General features: G+C 47.7%; 1 protein-coding gene across 1 annotated transcript in view; it reads left to right on the top strand.

Moving 5' to 3' along the window:
* The window catches only part of IARS1 (isoleucyl-tRNA synthetase 1), a 513623-nt gene that overhangs the window by 242292 nt on the left and 254317 nt on the right, over positions 1-17014 (top strand). The window lies entirely within an intron of this gene.

The raw sequence follows: 17014 nt of genomic DNA, 5'->3' as shown, positions 1-17014 counted from the left end.
CTCTCTCTCAGTAACTATCACTAGTAACTGCAGTGTTCTCTCTCCCAGTAACTATCACCAGTAACTGCAGTGTTCTCTCTCTCCCAGTGATTATCACCAGTAACTGCAGTGTTCTCTCTCTCTCTCTCCCAGTTACTATCACCAGTAACTGCAGTGTTCTCTCTCTCTCTCCCAGTAACTATCACCAGTAACTGCAGTGTTCTCTCTCTCCCAGTAACTATCACCAGTAACTGCAGTGTTCTCTCTCTCTCTCTCCCAGTAACTGCAGTGTTCTCTCTCTCTCAGTAACTATCACCAGTAACTGCAGTGTTCTCTCTCTCTCTCTCTCAGTAACTATCACCAGTAACTGCAGTGTTCTCTCTTTCTCTCAGTAACTATCACCAGTAACTGCAGTGTTCTCTCTCTCTCCCAGTATCTATCACCAGTAACTGCAGTGTTCTCTCTCTCAGTAACTATCACCAGTAACTGCAGTGTTCTCTCTCTCTCTCTCAGTAACTATCACCAGTAACTGCAGTGTTCTCTCTCTCTCAGTAACTATCGCCATTAACTGCAGTGTTCTCTCTCTCTCTCTCTCTCCCAGTAACTATCGCCATTAACTGTAGTGTTCTCTCTCTCTCAATAACTATCGCCAGTAACTGCAGTGTTCTCTATCCCAGTAACTATCGCCAGTAACTGCAGTGTTCTCTCTCTCTCTCAGTAACTATCGCCAGTAACTGCAGTGTTCTCTCCCAGTAACTGTCGCCAGTAACTGCAGTGTTCTCTCTCTCCCAGTAACTTTCACCAGTAACTGCAGTGTTCTCTCTCTCTCCCAGTAACTATCGCCAGTAACTGCAGTGTTCTCTCTCTCCCAGTGATTATCACCAGTAACTGCAGTGTTCTCTCTCTCTCTCCCAGTAACTATCACCAGTAACTGCAGTGTTCTCTCTCTCTCTCTCAGTAACTATCACCAGTAACTGCAGTGTTCTCTCTCTCTCTCTCTCTCTCTCTCTCTCTCTCTCTCAGTAACTATCACCAGTAACTGCAGTGTTCTCTCTCTCTCCCAGTAATTATCACCAGTAACTGCAGTGTTCTCTCTCTCTCCCAGTAACTATCACCAGTAACTGCAGTGTTCTCTCTCTCTCCCAGTAACTATCACCAGTAACTGCAGTGTTCTCTCTCTCTCAGTAACTATCATCAGTAACTGCAGTGTTCTCTCTCTCTCTCTCAGTAACTATCACCAGTAACTGCAGTGTTCTCTCTCTCTCTCTCTCTCAGTAACTATCCCCAGTAACTGCAGTGTTCTCTCTCTCTCTCAGTAACTATCCCTAGTAACTGCAGTGTTCTCTCTCTCTCTCAGTAACTGTCACCAGTAACTGCAGTGTTCTCTCTCCCAGTTACTATCACCAGTAACTGCAGTGTTCTCTCTCCCAGTTACTATCACCAGTAACTGCAGTGTTCTCTCTCTCTCCCAGTAACTATCGCCAGTAACTGTAGTGTTCTCTCTCTCTCTCTCTCCCAGTAACTATCGCCATTAACTGCAGTGTTCTCTCTCTCTCAGTAACTATCGCCAGTAACTGTAGTGTTCTCTCTCTCTCCCAGTAACTATCGCCATTAACTGCAGTGTTCTCTCTCTCTCTCTCTCTCCCAGTAACTATCGCCATTAACTGTAGTGTTCTCTCTCTCTCAATAACTATCGCCAGTAACTGCAGTGTTCTCTATCCCAGTAACTATCGCCAGTAACTGCAGTGTTCTCTCTCTCTCTCAGTAACTATCGCCAGTAACTGCAGTGTTCTCTCCCAGTAACTGTCGCCAGTAACTGCAGTGTTCTCTCTCTCCCAGTAACTTTCACCAGTAACTGCAGTGTTCTCTCTCTCTCTCCCAGTAACTATCGCCAGTAACTGCAGTGTTCTCTCTCTCCCAGTGATTATCACCAGTAACTGCAGTGTTCTCTCTCTCTCTCCCAGTAACTATCACCAGTAACTGCAGTGTTCTCTCTCTCTCTCAGTAACTATCACCAGTAACTGCAGTGTTCTCTCTCTCTCAGTAACTATCACCAGTAACTGCAGTGTTCTCTCTCTCTCTCTCTCTCTCTCTCTCAGTAACTATCACCAGTAACTGCAGTGTTCTCTCTCTCTCCCAGTAATTATTACCAGTAACTGCAGTGTTCTCTCTCTCTCCCAGTAACTATCGCCAGTAACTGCAGTGTTCTCTCTCTCTCCCAGTAACTAACGCCAGTAACTGCAGTGTTCTCTCTCTCTCCCAGTAACTAACGCCAGTAACTGCAGTGTTCTCTCTCTCTCTCCCAGTAACTATCACCAGTAACTGCAGTGTTCTCTCTCTCTCCCAGTAACTATCACCAGTTGCTGCCGTGTTCTGTCTCTCTCCCAGTAACTATCACCAGTAACTGCAGTGTTCTCTCTCTCCCAGTAACTATCACCAGTAACTGCAGTGTTCTCTCTCTCTCCCAGTAACTATCACCAGTAACTGCAGTGTTCTCTCTCTCCCAGTAACTATCGCCAGTAACTGCAGTGTTCTCTCTCTCTCCCAGTAACTATCGCCAGTAACTGCAGTGTGTTCTCTCTCCCAGTAACTATCGCCAGTAGCTACAGTGTTCTCTCTCTCTCCCAGTAACTATCGCCAGTAACTGCAGTGTTCTCTTTCTCTCTCCCAGTAACTATCGCCAGTAACTACAGTGTTCTCTCTCTCTCTCCCAGTAACTATCGCCAGTAACTGCAGTGTTCTCTCTCTCTCCCAGTAACTATCGCCAGTAACTGCAGTGTTCTCTCTCTCTCCCAGTAACTATCGCCAGTAACTGCAGTGTTCTCTCTCTCTCTCAGTAACTATCCCCAGTAACTGCAGTGTTCTCTCTCCCAGTAACCATCACCAGTAACTGCAGTGTTCTCTCTCTCTCCCAGTAACTACAGTGTTCTCTCTCTCTCCCAGTAACTATCGCCAGTAACAGCAGTGTTCTCTCTCTCTCCCAGTAACTATCGCCAGTAACTGCAGTGTTCTCTCTCTCTACCAGTAACTATCGCCAGTAACTGCAGTGTTCTCTCTCTCTCCCAGTTACTATCGCCATTAACTGCAGTGTTCTCTCTCTCCCAGTAACTATCACCAGTAACTGCACTGTTCTCTCTCTCTCAGTAACTATCCCCAGTAACTGCAGTGTTCTCTCTCTCTCCCAGTAACTATCACCAGTAACTGCAGTGTTCTCTCTCTCCCAGTAACTATCGCCAGTAACTGCAGTGTTCTCTCTCTCTCCCAGTAACTATCGCCAGTAACTGCAGTGTTCTCTCTCTCTCCCAGTAACTATCGCCAGTAACTGCAGTGTTCTCTCTCTCTCCCAGTAACTATCGCCAGTAACTGCAGTGTTCTCTCTCTCTCTCCCAGTAACTATCGCCAGTAACTGCAGTGTTCTCTTTCTCTCCCAGTAACTATCGCCAGTAACTGCAGTGTTCTCTCTCTCTCCCAGTAACTATCGCCAGTAACTGCAGTGTTCTCTCTCTCTCCCAGTAACTATCGCCAGTAACTGCAGTGTTCTCTCTCTCTCCCAGTAACTATCGCCAGTAACTGCAGTGTTCTCTCTCTCTCCCAGTAACTATCGCCAGTAACTGCAGTGTTCTCTCTCTCTCCCAGTAACTATCGCCAGTAACTGCAGTGTTCTCTCTCTCTCTCCCAGTAACTGTCGCCAGTAACTGCAGTGTTCTCTCTCTCTCTCTCTCTCTCAGTAACTATCCCCAGTAACTGCAGTGTTCTCTCTCCCAGTAACTATCACCAGTAACTGCAGTGTTCTCTCTCTCAGTAACTATCGCCAGTAACTGCAGTGTTCTCTCTCTCCCAGTAACTATCGCCAGTAACTGCAGTGTTTTCTCTCTCTCTCTCTCAGTAACTATTCCCAGTAACTGCAGTGTTCTCTCTCCCAGTAACTATCACCAGTAACTGCAGTGTTCTCTCTCTCTCCCAGTAACTATCGCCAGTAACTGCAGTGTTCTCTCTCTCTCTCTCTCTCTCTCTCTCTCAGTAACTATCCCCAGTAACTGCAGTGTTCTCTCTCTCTCCCAGTAACTATCACCAGTAACTGCAGTGTTCTCTCTCTCCCAGTAACTATCGCCAGTAACTGCAGTGTTCTCTCTCTCTCCCAGTAACTATCGCCAGTAACTGCAGTGTTCTCTCTCTCTCCCAGTAACTATCGCCAGTAACTGCAGTGTTCTCTCTCTCTCCCAGTAACTATCGCCAGTAACTGCAGTGTTCTCTCTCTCTCCCAGTAACTATCGCCAGTAACTGCAGTGTTCTCTCTCTCTCTCTCCCAGTAACTATCGCCAGTAACTGCAGTGTTCTCTCTCTCTCCCAGTAACTATCGCCAGTAACTGCAGTGTTCTCTCTCTCTCCCAGTAATTATCGCCAGTAACTGCAGTGTTCTCTCTCTCTCCCAGTAACTATCGCCAGTAACTGCAGTGTTCTCTCTCTCTCAGTAACTATCCCCAGTAACTGCAGTGTTCTCTCTCTCTCTCTCCCAGTAACTATCACCAGTAACTGCAGTGTTCTCTCTCTCTCCCAGTAACTATCGCCAGTAACTGCAGTGTTCTCTCTCTCTCTCTCTCTCTCTCTCTCTCTCAGTAACTATCCCCAGTAACTGCAGTGTTCTCTCTCCCAGTAACTATCACCAGTAACTGCAGTGTTCTCTCTCTCTCTTTCTCTCTCAGTAACTATTCCCAGTAACTGCAGTGTTCTCTCTCCCAGTAACTATCGCCAGTAACTGCAGTGTTCTCTCTCTCTCTCTCCCAGTAACGCCAGTAACTGCAGTGTTCTCTCTCTCAGTAACTATCGCCAGTAACTGCAGTGTTCTCTCTCTCTCCCAGTAACTATCGCCAGTAACTGCAGTGTTCTCTCTCTCTCAGTAACTATCCCCAGTAACTGCAGTGTTCTCTCTCTCTCCCAGTAACTATCACCAGTAACTGCAGTGTTCTCTCTCTCTCCCAGTAACTATCACCAGTAACTGCAGTGTTCTCTCTCTCTCTCTCAGTAACTATCGCCAGTAACTACAGTGTTCTCTCTCTCTCTTTCTCTCTCCCAGTAACTATCGCCAGTAACTGCAGTGTTCTCTCTCTCTCCAAGTAACTATCACCAGTAACTGCAGTGTTCTCTCTCTCTCCCAGTAACTATCGCCAGTAACTACAGTGTTCTTTCTCTCTCCCAGTAACTATCGCCAGTAACTGCAGTGTTCTCTCTCTCTCCCAGTAACTATCGCCAGTAACTGCAGTTTTCTCTAACGTCCTAAGTGGATGCTGGGGACTCCGTCAGGACCATGGGGAATAGCGGCTCCGCAGGAGACAGGGCACAAAAAGTAAAAGCTTTTGGACCTAGGTGGTGTGCACTGGCTCCTCCCCCTATGACCCTCCTCCAAGCCTCAGTTAGATCTCTGTTAGATCTTTGTGCCCGGCCGAGAAGGGTGCAATCTAGGTGGCTCTCCTGAGCTGCTTAGAAGTAAAAGTATACTTAGGTTTTTTATTTTCAGTGAGACCTGCTGGCAACAGACTCACTGCAGCGTGGGACTAAGGGGAGAAGAAGCGAACTCACCTGCGTGCAGAGTGGATTGGGCTTCTTGGCTACTGGACATTAGCTCCAGAGGGACGATCACAGGCCCAGCCATGGATGGGTCCCGGAGCCGCGCCGCCGGCCCCCTTACAGATGCTGAAGCAAGAAGAGGTCCATAAATCGGCGGCAGAAGACTTTCCTGTCTTCATAAGGTAGCGCACAGCACTGCAGCTGTGCGCCATTGCTCTCAGCACACTTCGGTCACTGAGGGTGCAGGGCGCTGGGGGGGGGGCGCCCTGGGAAGCAATGAATTTACCTTATTTGGCAAAAAATACATCACATATAGCTCCTGGGCTATATGGATGTATTTAACCCCTGCCAGTTTTCCAGAAAAAAGCGGGAGAAGAGCCCGCCGAGAAGGGGGCGGGGCCTATCTCCTCAGCACACAGCGCCATTTTTCCCACACAGCTCCGCTGGTAGGAAGGCTCCCAGAATCTCCCCTGCATCCTGCACTACAGAAACAGGGTAAAAAAGAGAGGGGGGCACTTATTTGGCAAAATAACAGATATAAGCAGCTATAAGGGATAGACACTTATTGTAAGGTTGTCCCTATACATATATAGCGCTCTGGTGTGTGCTGGCAAACTCTCCCTCTGTCTCCCCAAGGGGCTAAGTGGGGTCCTGTCCTCTATCAGAGCATTCCCTGTGTGTGTGCTGGGTGTCGGTACGTGTGTGTCGACATGTATGAGGAGGAAAATGATGTGGAGGCGGAGCAATTGCCTATAATGGTGATGTCACCCCCTAGGGAGTCGACACCTGAATGGATGGCCGTAATTAAGGAATTACGTGACAGTGTCGGCACGTTACAGAAAACTGTTGACGACATGAGACAGCCGGCAGCTCAGTTAGTGCCTGTCCAGGCGTCTCAAACACCGTCAGGGGCTATAAAACGCCCGTTACCTCAGTGGGTCGACACGGACCCAGACACAGACACAGACACTGACTCCAGTGTCGACGGTGAAGAAACAAACGTATTTTCCAGTAGGGCCACACGTTACATGATCACGGCAATGAAGGAGGTTTTGCACATCTCTGATACTGCAAGTACCACGAAAAGGGGTATTATGTGGGGTGTGAAAAAACTACCCGTAGTTTTTCCTGAATCAGATGAATTGAATGAAGTGTGTGATGAAGCGTGGGTTACCCCCGACAAAAAACTGCTAATTTCTAAAAAATTATTGGCACTATATCCCTTCCCACCAGAGGTTAGGGCTCGTTGGGAAACACCCCCTAGGGTAGATAAGGCGCTCACACGCTTATCAAAACAAGTGGCGTTACCTTCTCCAGAAACGGCCGCCCTTAAGGAGCCAGCAGATAGGAGGCTGGAAAATATCCTTAAAAGTATATACACACATACTGGTGTTATACTGCGACCAGCAATCGCCTCAGCCTGGATGTGCAGTGCTGGGGTGGCTTGGTCGGATTCCCTGACTGAAAATATTGATACCCTGGACAGGGACAATATATTATTGACTATAGAGCATTTAAAGGATGCATTCCTATATATGCGAGATGCACAGAGAGACATTTGCACTCTGGCATCAAGAGTAAGTGCGCTGTCCATTTCTGCCAGAAGAGGGTTATGGACGCGACAGTGGTCAGGTGATGCGGATTCAAAACGGCACATGGAGGTATTGCCGTATAAAGGGGAGGAGTTATTTGGGGTCGGTCTATCAGACCTGGTAACCACGGCAACGGCTGGAAAATCCACATTTTTACCTCAAGTCACCTCTCGACAGAAAAAGACACCGTCTTTTCAGCATCAGTCCTTTCGTTCCCATAAAGGCAAGCGGACAAAAGGACAGTCATATCTGCCCCGGGGTAGAGGAAGGGGAAAAAGACTGCAGCAGACAGCTTCTTCCCAAGAACAGAAGCCCTCTTCCGCTTCTGCCAAGTCCTCAGCATGACGCTGGGTCCTTACAAGCAGACTCAGGTACGGTGGGAGGTCGTCTCAGAAATTTCAGCGCGCAGTGGGCTCATTCGCAAGTGAACCCCTGGATCCTGCAAGTAGTATCTCAGGGGTACAAATTGGAATTCGAGACGTCTCCCCCTCGCCGGTTCCTGAAGTCTGCTTTACCAATAGCTCCCTCCGACAGGGAGGCGGTATTGGGAGCCATTCACAAGCTGTACTCCCAACAGGTGATAATAAAAGTACCCCTCCTACAACAAGGGAAGGGATATTACTCCACACTGTTTGTGGTACCGAAACCAGACGGTTCGGTGAGACCGATTTTAAATCTAAAATCTTTGAACACTTATATCAAAAAGTTAAAATTCAAGATGGAATCACTCAGAGCAGTGATAGCGAACCTGGAAGAAGGGGACTATATGGTGTCTCTGGACATCAAGGATGCCTATCTCCATGTCCCGATTTGCCCTTCTCACCAAGGGTATCTCAGGTTCGTAATACAGAACTGTCATTATCAGTTTCAGACGCTGCCGTTTGGATTGTCCACGGCACCCCGGGTCTTTACCAAGGTAATGGCCGAAATGATGATTCTTCTTCGAAGAAAAGGCGTATTAATTATCCCTTACTTGGACGATCTCCTAATAAGGGCAAGGTCCAGAGAACAGTTAGAAGTCGGAGTAGCACTATCTCAAGAAGTACTACAACAGCACGGGTGGATTTTAAATATTCCAAAATCGCAGCTGATTCCGACGACACGTCTGCTGTTCCTAGGGATGATTCTGGACACAGTCCAGAAAAAGGTGTTTCTCCCGGAGGAGAAAGCCAGGGAGTTATCCGAGCTAGTCAGGAACCTCCTAAAACCAGGAAAGGTGTCAGTGCATCAATGCACAAGGGTCCTGGGAAAAATGGTGGCTTCTTACGAAGCGATTCCGTTCGGCAGATTCCACGCAAGAATTTTTCAGTGGGATCTGCTGGACAAATGGTCCGGATCGCATCTTCAGATGCATCAGAAAATAACCCTGTCTCCAAGGACAAGGGTATCTCTTCTGTGGTGGCTGCAAAGTGCTCATCTCCTAGAGGGCCGCAGATTCGGCATTCAGGACTGGATCCTGGTGACCACGGATGCCAGCCTGAGAGGCTGGGGAGCAGTCACACAAGGAAGAAACTTCCAGGGAGTGTGGTCAAGCCTGGAGACTTCACTTCACATAAATATACTGGAACTAAGGGCAATTTACAATGCTCTAAGCCTAGCAAAGCCTCTGCTTCAGGGTCAGCCGGTGTTGATCCAGTCGGACAACATCACAGCAGTCGCCCACATAAACAGGCAGGGCGGCACAAGAAGCAGGAGGGCAATGACAGAAGCTGCAAGGATTCTGCAATGGGCGGAAAATCATGTGATAGCACTGTCAGCAGTGTTCATTCCGGGAGTGGACAACTGGGAAGCAGACTTCCTCAGCAGACACGACCTACACCCGGGAGAGTGGGGACTTCATCCGGAAGTCTTCCTCATGATTGTGAACCGTTGGGAAAAACCAAAGGTGGACATGATGGCGTCACGCCTCAACAAAAAACTAGACAGGTATTGCGCCAGGTCAAGAGACCCGCAGGCAATAGCTGTGGACGCTCTGGTAACACCTTGGGTGTTCCAGTCGGTGTATGTGTTCCCTCCTCTGCCTCTCTTACCCAAGGTACTGAGAATTATAAGACGGAGAGGAGTAAGAACTATACTAGTGGCTCCGGATTGGCCAAGAAGGACTTGGTACCCGGAACTTCAAGAGATGCTCACAGAGGACCCGTGGCCTCTGCCGCTAAGAAGGGACCTGCTTCAGCAGGGACCCTGTCTGTTCCAAGACTTACCGCGGCTGCGTTTGACGGCATGGCGGTTGAACGCCAGATTCTGAAGGAAAAAGGCATTCCAGATGAAGTTATTCCTACCCTGATTAAAGCTAGGAAGGATGTAACCGCACAGCATTATCACCGTATTTGGCGAAAATATGTTGCGTGGTGCGAGACCAAGAAGGCCCCGACAGAGGAATTTCAACTAGGTCGTTTCCTACATTTCCTGCAAACAGGACTGTCCATGGGCCTAAAGTTAGGGTCCATTAAGGTTCAAATTTCGGCCTTGTCGATTTTCTTTCAGAGAGAATTGGCTTCATTTCCTGAAGTTCAGACTTTTGTAAAAGGGGTACTGCATATACAGCCTCCCTTTGTGCCCCCAGTGGCACCTTGGGATCTCAATGTAGTTTTGGGATTCCTAAAATCACATTGGTTTGAGCCACTTGCCACGGTGGAATTAAAATATCTCACATGGAAAGTGGTAATGTTGTTGGCCCTGGCTTCTGCCAGGCGAGTATCTGAATTGGCGGCTTTATCCTATAAAAGCCCTTACCTGATATTTCATTCGGATAGGGCGGAATTGAGGACTCGTCCTCAATTTCTTCCTAAGGTGGTTTCAGCGTTTCACCTAAACCAACCTATTGTGGTGCCTGCGGCTACTAGGGACTTGGAGGACTCCAAGTTGCTGGACGTAGTCAGGGCCCTGAAAATATATGTTTCCAGGACGGCTGGAGTCAGGAAATCTGACTCGCTGTTTATCCTGTATGCACCCAACAAGCTGGGTGCTCCTGCTTCTAAGCAGACTATTGCGCGTTGGATTTGTAGTACAATTCAGCTTGCACATTCTGTGGCAGGCCTGCCACAGCCAAAATCTGTAAAAGCCCATTCCACAAGGAAAGTGGGCTCATCTTGGGCGGCTGCCCGAGGGGTCTCGGCTTAACAACTTTGCAGAGCAGCTACTTGGTCAGGGGCAAACACGTTTGCTAAATTCTACAAATTTGATACCCTGGCTGAGGAGGACCTGGAGTTCTCTCATTCGGTGCTGCAGAGTCATCCGCACTCTCCCGCCCGTTTGGGAGCTTTGGTATAATCCCCATGGTCCTGACGGAGTCCCCAGCATCCACTTAGGACGTTAGAGAAAATAAGATTTTACTCACCGATAAATCTATTTCTCGTAGTCCGTAGTGGATGCTGGGCGCCCATCCCAAGTGCGGATTGTCTGCAATACTTGTACATAGTTATTGTTAACAAAATCGGGTTTTTGTTGTAGTGAGCCATCTTTTCAGAGGCTCCTCTGTTATCATACTGTTAACTGGGTTCAGATCACAAGTTGTACGGTGTGATTGGTGTGGCTGGTATGAGTCTTACCCGGGATTCAAAATCCTTCCTAATTGTGTACGCTCGTCCGGGCACAGTATCCTAACTGAGGCTTGGAGGAGGGTCATAGGGGGAGGAGCCAGTGCACACCACCTAGGTCCAAAAGCTTTTACTTTTTGTGCCCTGTCTCCTGCGGAGCCGCTATTCCCCATGGTCCTGAAGGAGTCCCCAGCATCCACTACGGACTACGAGAAATAGATTTATCGGTGAGTAAAATCTTATTTTCTCTCTCTCTCCCAGTAACTATCGCCAGTAACTGCAGTTTTCTCTCTCTCTCCCAGTAACTATCGCCAGTAACTGCAGTTTTCTCTCTCTCCCAGTAACTATCGCCAGTAACTGCAGTGTTCTCTCTCTCTCTCTCTCAGTAACTATCGCCAGTAACTGCAGTGTTCTCTCTCTCTCTCTCTCTCAGTAACTATCCCCAGTAACTGCAGTGTGTTCTCTCTCCCAGTAACTATCGCCAGTAACTGCAGTGTTCTCTCTCTCTCCCAGTAACTATCGCCAGTAACTGCAGTGTTCTCTCTCTCTCTCTCTCTCTCTCTCTCTCAGTAACTATCCCCAGTAACTGCAGTGTTCTCTCTCCCAGTAACTATCCCCAGTAACTGCAGTGTTCTCTCTCTCTACCAGTAACTATCGCCAGTAACTGCAGTGTTCTCTCTCTCTCTCTCTCCCAGTAACTATCGCCAGTAACTGCAGTGTTCTCTCTCCCAGTAACTATCGCCAGTAACTGCAGTGTTCTCTCTCCCAGTAACTATCACCAGTAACTGCAGTGTTCTCTCTCTCTCCCAGTAACTATCGCCAGTAACTGCAGTGTTCTCTCTCTCTCCTAGTAACTATCGCCAGTAACTGCAGTGTTCTCTCTCTCTCCCAGTAACTATCGCCAGTAACTGCAGTGTTCTCTCTCTCTCTTCCAGTAACTATCGCCAGTAACTGCAGTGTTCTCTCTCTCTCTTCCAGTAACTATCGCCAGTAACTGCAGTGTTCTCTCTCTCTCCCAGTAACTACAGTGTTCTCTCTCTCTCCCAGTAACTGCAGTGTTCTCTCTCTCTCTTCCAGTAACTATCGCCAGTAACTGCAGTGTTCTCTCTCTCTCCCAGTAACTACAGTGTTCTCTCTCTCTCCCAGTAACTACAGTGTTCTCTCTCTCTCTCTCCCAGTAACTATCACCAGTAACTGCAGTGTTCTCTCTCTCTCCCAGTAACTATCGCCAGTAACTGCAGTGTTCTCTCTCTCTCTTCCAGTAACTATCGCCAGTAACTGCAGTGTTCTCTCTCTCTCTTCCAGTAACTATCGCCAGTAACTGCAGTGTTCTCTCTCTCTCCTAGTAACTACAGTGTTTTCTCTCTCTCCCAGTAACTACAGTGTTCTCTCTCTCTCTCTCCCAGTAACTATCGCCAGTAACTGCAGTGTTCTCTCTCTCTCTCTCTCTCTCTCTCTCTCTCTCTGTAACTATCCCCAGTAACTGCAGTGTTCTCTCTCTCTCTCTCTCCCAGTAACTATCGCCAGTAACTGCAGTGTTCTCTCTCTCTCTCCCAGTAACTATTGCCAGTAACTGCAGTGTTCTCTCTCTCTCTCAGTTTCTATCACCAGTAACTGCAGTGTTCTCTCTCTCTCTCTCTCTCTCTCTCAGTAACTATCCCCAGTAACTGCAGTGTTCTCTCTCCCAGTAACTATCACCAGTAACTGCAGTGTTCTCTCTCCCAGTAACTATCACCAGTAACTGCAGTGTTCTCTCTCTCTCCCAGTAACTATCGCCAGTAACTGCAGTGTTCTCTCTCTCTCTCTCTCTCTCTCTCTCTCTCAGTAACTATCCCCAGTAACTGCAGTGTTCTCTCTCCCAGTAACTATCACCAGTAACTGCAGTGTTCTCTCTCTCTCTCTCCCAGTAACTATCACCAGTAACTGCAGTGTTCTCTCTCTCTCTCCCAGTAACTATCGCCAGTAACTACAGTGTTCTCTCTCTCTCCCAGTAACTATCGCCAGTAACTGCAGTGTTCTCTCTCTCTCTCTCTCCCAGTAACTATCGCCAGTAACTGCAGTGTTCTCTCTCCCAGTAACTATCGCCAGTAACTGCAGTGTTCTCTCTCTCTCCCAGTAACTATCGCCAGTAACTGCAGTGTTCTCTCTCTCTCTCTCTCAGTAACTATCCCCAGTAACTGCAGTGTTCTCTCTCCCAGTAACTATCATCAGTAACTGCAGTGTTCTCTCTCTCTCCCAGTAACTATTGCCAGTAACTGCAGTGTTCTCTCTCTCTCTCTCTCTCTCTCTCTCCGTAACTATCCCCAGTAACTGCAGTGTTCTCTCTCTCTCCCAGTAACTATCGCCAGTAACTGCAGTGTTCTCTCTCTCTCCCAGTAACTATCGCCAGTAACTGCAGTGTTCTCTCTCTCTCCCAGTAACTATCGCCAGTAACTGCAGTGTTCTCTCTCTCTCTCTCTCTCTCTCTCTCAGTAACTATCCCCAGTAACTGCAGTGTTCTCTCTCTCTCTCTCTCAGTAACTATCCCCAGTAACTGCAGTGTACTCTCTCTCTCTCCCAGTAACTATCGCCAGTAACTGCAGTGTTCTCTCTCTCTCTCTCTCTCTCTCTCTCAGTAACTAATGCCAGTAACTGCAGTGTTCTCTCTCCCAGTAACTATCGCCAGTAACTGCAGTGTTCTCTCTCTCTCCCAGTAACTATCGCCAGTAACTGCAGTGTTCTCTCTCTCTCTCTCTCTCTCTCTCAGTAACTAATGCCAGTAACTGCAGTGTTCTCTCTCCCAGTAACTATCGCCAGTAACTGCAGTGTTCTCTCTCTCTCCCAGTAACTATCGCCAGTAACTGCAGTGTTCTCTCTCCCAGTAACTATCGCCAGTAACTGCAGTGTTCTCTCTCTCTCCCAGTAACTATCGCCAGTAACTGCAGTGTTCTCTCTCTCTCTCAGTAACTATCCCCAGTAACTGCAGTGTTCTCTCTCTCTCCCAGTAACTATCGCCAGTAACTGCAGTGTTCTCTCTCTCTCCCAGTAACTATCACCAGTAACTGCAGTGTTCTCTCTCTCTCTCCCAGTAACTATCATCAGTAACTGCAGTGTTCTCTCTCTCTCTCCCTCTCTCTCTCTCTCTGTAACTATCCCCAGTAACTGCAGTGTTCTCTCTCTCTCCCAGTAACTATCGCCAGTAACTGCAGTGTTCTCTCTCTCTCCCAGTAACTATCGCCAGTAACTGCAGTGTTCTCTCTCTCTCTCTCTCTCTCTCTCTGTAACTATCCCCAGTAACTGCAGTGTTCTCTCTCTCTCCCAGTAACTATCCCCAGTAACTGCAGTGTACTCTCTCTCTCTCCCAGTAACTATCGCCAGTAACTGCAGTGTTCTCTCTCTCTCTCTCTCAGTAACTAATGCCAGTAACTGCAGTGTTCTCTCTCCCAGTAACTATCACCAGTAACTGCAGTGTTCTCTCTCTCTCCCTCTCAGTAACTATCGCCAGTAACTGCAGTGTTCTCTCTCTCTCCCTCTCAGTAACTATCGCCAGTAACTGAAGTGTTCTCTCTCTCTCTCTCTCAGTAACTATCGCCAGTAACTGCAGTGTTCTCTCTCTCAGTAACTAATGCCAGTAACTGCAGTGTTCTCTCTCCCAGTAACTATCACCAGTAACTGCAGTGTTCTCTCTCTCTCCCAGTAACTATCCCCAGTAACTGCAGTGTTCTCTCTCTCTCTCCCAGTAACTATCGCCAGTAACTGCAGTGTTCTCTCTCTCTCAGTAACTAATGCCAGTAACTGCAGTGTTCTCTCTCCCAGTAACTATCACCAGTAACTGCAGTGTTCTCTCTCTCTCTCAGTAACTATCGCCAGTAACTGCAGTGTTCTCTCTCCCAGTAACTATCGCCAGTAACTGCAGTGTTCTCTCTCTCTCTCAGTAACTAATGCCAGTAACTGCAGTGTTCTCTCTCCCAGTAACTATCACCAGTAACTGCAGTGTTCTCTCTCTCTCTCTCTCTCTCTCTCTCTCTCTCTCTCTCTCAGTAACTATCACCAGTAACTGCAGTGTTCTCTCTCTCTCCCTCTCAGTAACTATCGCCAGTAACTGCAGTGTTCTCTCTCTCTCTCTCTCAGTAACTATCGCCAGTAACTGCAGTGTTCTCTCTCTCTCTCTCACAGTAACTATCACCAGTAACTGCAGTGTTCTCTCTCTCTCTCTCCCAGTAACTATCACCAGTAACTGCAGTGTTCTCTCTCTCTCTCCCAGTAACTATCGCCAGTAACTGCAGTGTTCTCTCTCCCAGTAACTATCACCAGTAACTGCAGTGTTCTCTCTCAGTAACTATCCCCAGTAACTGCAATGTTCTCTCTCTCTCTCCCAGTAACTATCACCAGTAACTGCAGTGTTCTCTCTCTCTCCCAGTAACTATCGCCAGTAACTGCAGTGTTCTCTCTCTCTCTCTCTCAGTAACTAATGCCAGTAACTGCAGTGTTCTCTCTCCCAGTAACTGCAGTATTCTCTCTCTCTATCTCTCTCAGTAACTATCACCAGTAACTGCAGTGTTCTCTCTCTCCCTCTCAGTAACTATCGCCAGTAACTGCAGTGTTCTCTCTCTCTCTCTCAGTAACTATCACCAGTAACTGCAGTGTTCTCTCTCCCAGTAACTATCACCAGTAACTGCAGTGTTCTCTCTCTCTATCTCTCTCAGTAACTATCACCAGTAACTGCAGTGTTCTCTCTCTCTCCCTCTCAGTAACTATCGCCAGTAACTGCAGTGTTCTCTCTCTCTCTCAGTAACTATCACCAGTAACTGCAGTGTTCTCTCTCTCTCTCAGTAACTATCACCAGTAACTGCAGTGTTCTCTCTCTCTCTCTCAGTAACTATCACCAGTAACTGCAGTGTTCTCTCTCCCAGTAACTATCACCAGTAACTGCAGTGTTCTCTCTCTCTATCTCTCTCAGTAACTATCACCAGTAACTGCAGTGTTCTCTCTCTCTCCCTCTCAGTAACTATCGCCAGTAACTGCAGTGTTCTCTCTCTCTCTCTCTCAGTAACTATCACCAGTAACTGCAGTGTTCTCTCTCTCTCTCAGTAACTATCCCCAGTAACTGCAGTGTTCTCTCTCTCTCCCTCTCAGTAACTATCGCCAGTAACTGCAGTGTTCTCTCTCTCTCTCAGTAACTATCACCAGTAACTGCAGTGTTCTCTCTCTCTCTCAGTAACTATCACCAGTAACTGCAGTGTTCTCTCTCTCTCTCAGTAACTATCACCAGTAACTGCAGTGTTCTCTCTCTCCCTCTCAGTAACTATCGCCAGTAACTGCAGTGTTCTCTCTCTCAGTAACTATCACCAGTAACTGCAGTGTTCTCTCTCTCTCTCAGTAACTATCCCCAGTAACTGCAGTGTTCTCTCTCCCAGTAACTATCACCAGTAACTGCAGTGTTCTCTCTCTCTATCTCTCTCAGTAACTATCACCAGTAACTGCAGTGTTCTCTCTCTCTCCCTCTCAGTAACTATCGCCAGTAACTGCAGTGTTCTCTCTCTCTCTCAGTAACTATCACCAGTAACTGCAGTGTTCTCTCTCTCTCTCTCAGTAACTATCACCAGTAACTGCAGTGTTCTCTCTCTCTCTCAGTAACTATCACCAGTAACTGCAGTGTTCTCTCTCTCTCTCTCTCTCAGTAACTATCACCAGTAACTGCAGTGTTCTCTCTCCCAGTAACTATCACCAGTAACTGCAGTGTTCTCTCTCTCTATCTCTCTCAGTAACTATCACCAGTAACTGCAGTGTTCTCTCTCTCTCCCTCTCAGTAACTATCGCCAGTAACTGCAGTGTTCTCTCTCTCTCTCAGTAACTATCACCAGTAACTGCAGTGTTCTCTCTCTCTCTCAGTAACTATCACCAGTAACTGCAGTGTTCTCTCTCTCTCTCAGTAACTATCACCAGTAACTGCAGTGTTCTCTCTCTCTCTCTCAGTAACTATCGCCAGTAACTGCAGTGTTCTCTCTCTCTCTCAGTAACTATCACCAGTAACTGCAGTGTTCTCTCTCTCTCTCAGTAACTATCACCAGTAACTGCAGTGTTCTCTCTCTCTCTCAGTAACTATCACCAGTAACTGCAGTGTTCTCTCTCTCTCCCTCTCAGTAACTATCGCCAGTAACTGCAGTGTTCTCTCTCTCTCTCAGTAACTATCACCAGTAACTGCAGTGTTCTCTCTCTCTCTCAGTAACTATCACCAGTAACTGCAGTGTTCTCTATCTCCCTCTCAGTAACTATCGCCAGTAACTGCAGTGTTCTCTCTCTCTCTCTCTCTCTCTCAGTAACTATCGCCAGTAACTGCAATGTTCTCTCTCTCTCTCC

This window comes from Pseudophryne corroboree, chromosome 9 (genome assembly GCF_028390025.1).
Source record: "Pseudophryne corroboree isolate aPseCor3 chromosome 9, aPseCor3.hap2, whole genome shotgun sequence".
Classification (NCBI taxonomy): Eukaryota; Metazoa; Chordata; class Amphibia; order Anura; family Myobatrachidae; genus Pseudophryne; species Pseudophryne corroboree.
The sequence above is the reverse complement of the archived record's forward strand: the minus strand, read 5'-3'. Positions and strand labels throughout refer to the sequence as shown.